Genomic DNA, 4,792 nt, shown 5'->3' on the forward strand with positions numbered 1-4,792 from the left:
ACATCAAAATAACAAGAAATAAAAATCATTAGTAACTAACATCTCTCAACCTCAATGGACTCAATTTTCCTGTAAAAGAAAACAAACAAACAAACAAACAACAACAAAAACAGGCTAACAGAATGGATGTGTAAATAGAATTCACCATTCTGCTGTATACATGAAAGACAACACAGCAACAAAAATGGTCATTATCTCAGTGTAAAGGGCTGGAAAAAATTTTCCCAGCAAACAGACCCAAGAAACAAGCTGGAATAGCCATTCTAATATCTAATAAATATGCAAACTGATGAGACACTATTAAAGCAGTGGTAAGATGAAAGTTCATAGCACTAAGTGCCTCCATAAAGAAATTGGAGAGTTCTCATATGAATAAATCTGAAGGCTCTAATTAAAAGAAAAAAAGGGAGCAAACACACACAGGAGGGATGGATGACAGGAAATAATCAAAGTCAGGACTGAAGTTATGAGAGAGAGAGAGAGAGAGAGAGAGAGAGAGAGAGAGAGAGAGAGAGAGAGAGAGATCAATGAAACCCAGAACTGGTTCTTTAAGAAAATCAACATTATGGACTAACCCTTAGTCAAACTAACTAAAAGGCAGAGACAGTATTCAATTTAACAAAATCTGAAATTAAAAGAGAGACATAACAGGGACACTGAGGAAATTCAAAGAATCATTAGGTCTATACTACACAAAAGTATGAAATTTAAATGAAATGGATGATTTTCTAGACAGATACTAATTGCCAAATCCAGATTAAGACTAGGTAAACTATCTAAATAGTTCTATAACATCTATGGAAATAGAGGCAGTCATTAAATTCTACAAATTTTAAATAAATAAATAAATAAATAAGAAAGAAGCCCTGGGTCAGATGGTTTTAGCACAGAAGTCTACCATACTTTCAAACAAGAGTTAATGCCAATACTCCTAAAAGCGAATGCACAAAATAGAAGCAGAAAGAACATTGCCAAATTCCTTTTCTAAGGCCGAAATCTTACTGATAGCTAAACCATAAAAGTCTCAGAGAAAAAAATCAGACCAATTTTCCTTATGAATATTGATGCAAAAATACTGAAGAAAATACTCATAAGCTCAATCCAAGAACATATCTAAGACCTCAGCCATCATGATCAAGTAGGCTTTGCCCCAGGACTGCAGGTATGGTCAAATATACCACAATTCCTCAATGCAATCCACCATATAACTTTGCAGATGTGAATAAGTTAAGTGCCTTGAGATTGGAAGATATTCCTGTATTATTGAAGAGGTGTGAAATTCAGTCAGGGAGAAAACATGATCATCTCATTAGATGCCAAAAACAAACAACAAAACCCAAAACAAAACAACAACAACAAACCCAAAAACTTTTGACAAAATACGTCACCCCTTCATGATAAAAGTCTTAGAGAGATCAGGGATACAATGTGCATACCTGTCTTAGTTAGGTTTTTCTGCTGTGAACAGACACCATGACTAAGACAACTCTTACAAACAACATTTAATTGGGGCTGGCTTAAAAATTCAAAGGTTCAGTTGTTTTCATTAATGTGGGAGCAAGAAAGCATCCAGGCAGTCATGGTGCAAGAGGATCTGTGAATTCTACATCTTCATTTGAAGGTTTCTAGAGGAAGCCTCACTTCCAGGCATCAAGGACTAGGTTACTAAAGTCCACATCCACATTGACACACCTATTCCAACAAGGCTACATCTGCTAATTGTACCACTCCCTGGGCCAAGCACATACAAACCATTACATTCCACTCCCTGGCCCCCATAAGATTATTCAAACACATGAGGATATGGGGGCCATACTTACCCATAGCATAATAAAAATACATTTAATCCAATGTTCAAAGCCCCCATAGTCTATAGCAGTCTCAACAATAATAAAAATCCAAAGCTCAAGATCTCTTCTGAGAATAATCCAATCACTTAACTATAATCCCCAAAGCAAGACAGGAGACAAACTGGGCAAACCCCGAACTCTGCATCTCCACTTCTGATGTCAAAGCAGGTCTTTAGATCTTCAACTCCTCTTTCTTCTTTGTTGACTGCAACAAAGTTCTTTTTCCTAGGCTGGTTCCACTCACTGATAGCAGCTTTCCTCAACTGATAGCCCACAGCCCTGGCTTCTTGAACATTTTGGGATCTCCTAGGCAAATTCAATATTACAGCTTCATGTTTCAATATTTGGGATCCACACATGATCTCTGGGTTCCTCCAAAGGTCTGACAACATTTCTTCAGCTCTGCCCTCTGTAGCAATTTTCAGGTTGATCCACTCCAGTGCCATTGCATTTGTTTGTTTGTTTTGTTTTGATTTGTTTTTTGCTTTTGTTTTTGTAAATTTTTTTATTAGATATTTTCTTCAAATGCTATCCTGAAAGCCCCCTATACTCTCCCCACACCCTGCTCTGCCACCCACCCATTCCCACTTCCAGGCCCTGGCATTCCCCTGTACTGGGATATATGATCTTCAAAAGACCAAGGGCCTCTCCTCCCATTGATGGCCGACTAGGCCATCCTCTGCTACATATGCAACTAGAGAGACAGCTCTGGGGGTTAATGGTTAGTTCATATTGTTGTTCCTCCTATAGGGTTGCAGAACCCTTTAGTTCCTTGGGTACTTTCCTATCTCTTTCATTAGGGGCCCTGTGTTCCAACAAATAGATGACTGTGAGCATCCACTTCTGTATTTTCCAGGCACTGGCATAGCCTCACAAGAGAGATCTGATATATCAGGGTCCTGTTATCAAAATCTAGCAGCCTTATTTATAATAGCTAGAAGCTGGAAAGAACCCAGATGTCCCTCAACAGATGAATGGATACAGAAAATGTGGTACATTTACACAATGGAGTACTACTCAGCAATTAAAAGCAATGAATTCATGAAATCCTTAGGCAAATGGATAGATCTGGAGGATATCATCCTGAATGAGGTAAGCCATTGCTGTTCTTGATGATAATCCTATGGTATTGGTATCTCCAACACCCTTGGATCTTATGCTGCAACTAGTCTTCAACAATAGGCTTTCTCCATGGTGCCAAGCCTCAACTTCTTTCAATGTCCTCTTTCAGTCCTGAGCCATGAACTGCAACTGAGGCTGCACCTTCACCAGTAGCCTTCCCTAGCTTCTCACAGTGCTAAGCCTCAGATGTTCTCCATGACCCCCTTCATACATTCAAAACCAGTACCACCTGGGTGATTTTTACACATTACCAAGTCCAACTGCAGCATGAGGTGCAGCTTCTTTGTACTCTTAGAACACATTTCCCAGAAGATTTCACCTCAGTGATGCTGGTCTCTTCTTAATCACCACTAATTTCTTAGCTCCAGTTGATCTGCATCAATTGTTCCAGTAGTCCCTTCTATTTTCACTCTAAATCCAGGACTACATGGCCAAAGCTACCAATCTCTGCTGCTTGTAGAAACTGGAACATGTACCCCTTATCACTAGCTATCTGTTTTTCCAACTCCTTCTCTGTCTAAACTTGGCTGTCCTGGATCTAGCCCATATTCAATGATTGGTAGGATTAGCACAGTGAAAACTGCCATTTTACCAAGAGCAATATACATATTCAATATAGTTCCCATCAAAATTCCAACACAATTCTTTATACATGACTTGAAAGATTAATTCTCAAATTCACAAGGACTTATATGCCTGTAACTTCAGCATTGGTGGCCAGAGACGGGAATATCCAAGGGGTCAATCAAGTCCAGATTATAAGGTCTAGGATCAGGCATGAACTCTGTTTCCAAATGTAATGTGAATGGCAATAGAGATTTCTGACATCCTGCACATGAACTTCTATATGCACTTTCATGATCATGTACACCTACACCTGCCCCCAACAAAAGAACAAAAATAATTGAGTAGGAGGATGAAATGTACCACCAATTTTTATAATTATGTCATGAATTTGAGATGCATTTGTGGAAGACACAAGTTGAGTTTGGGAAGATTTAAGGAGATGGAAATAATGTAAATACAGTACTTAGGTATGAAGTTCTAAATATAATAGAAAAAATAAAAAGCACCAGAAGTAGGTTCATAACACACACATGCGCATGCACACACGTGTGTGTGTGCGCACACACACACAAGAGAAGATGAATGAATAAAAGACATTTGGATATTTGAAAATATGAAAACCTAAAGATTAACTTTCAAATTAATTTCTGGTTTACCATGGTAGAAGTGCAGCAGGTCCTGGTGTAGGAGGCTGTGAACACTATGAGGAAAAGTGCTGTGAGGACAAACAAGTATCTATACAGCAGATGCACCAATGCATCAAGTGCATCCATGTGCCTGGCTCAAGCCCAAAGCATTGTGACCAGCAATCTGGAAAAGATCCAGTACTGCCTGGCCTGCTGCACCATGCATTACAATGCCAACGCCAAAGACTCAATGGATGTGGGAAATAATTCGCTGCAGGCGAAGTAACTACTAGACAGCTGTGTGGATAAGTGTGTGATGATCACATGCACCACATCCCAAAAATAACCAAAAAAGATGAAGGAGTCTTTGTCATCTATTGGGAAATAAATTTATTTGCGAGTGACTATTGGAGCTATGGAAGGCTATTTAAAAAGATGAGTGGAAGTTAAATATGTTAAGCCATGTTTATGAATGAGGACAATTTGGGACACAGCAAGTTCCAGGCTAATTCTTCTCATCATCATTAAAAACCACTTCCATTAAATCTGAATCTTAAAAGATGAAGTGGAAAGAGGCAGATGTTAAAATTTGGATGGCAGAAGATTTCTAGATTCTGAATTTTCATG

At 38.8% G+C, this 4,792-nt stretch overlaps 1 pseudogene; it reads left to right on the plus strand.

Annotated features, from left to right (window-relative positions):
- The first annotated feature begins 1,164 nt into the window (after window positions 1–1,164).
- LOC110286360 (TIM double twin CX3C motif protein pseudogene) lies at window positions 1,165–4,553 on the plus strand (annotated as a pseudogene).
- The last annotated feature ends 239 nt before the right edge of the window (window positions 4,554–4,792 follow it).

Source organism: Mus caroli, unplaced genomic scaffold (assembly GCF_978045245.1).
Source record: "Mus caroli unplaced genomic scaffold, Mus_caroli_1 scaffold_5, whole genome shotgun sequence".
Taxonomy (NCBI): Eukaryota; Metazoa; Chordata; class Mammalia; order Rodentia; family Muridae; genus Mus; species Mus caroli.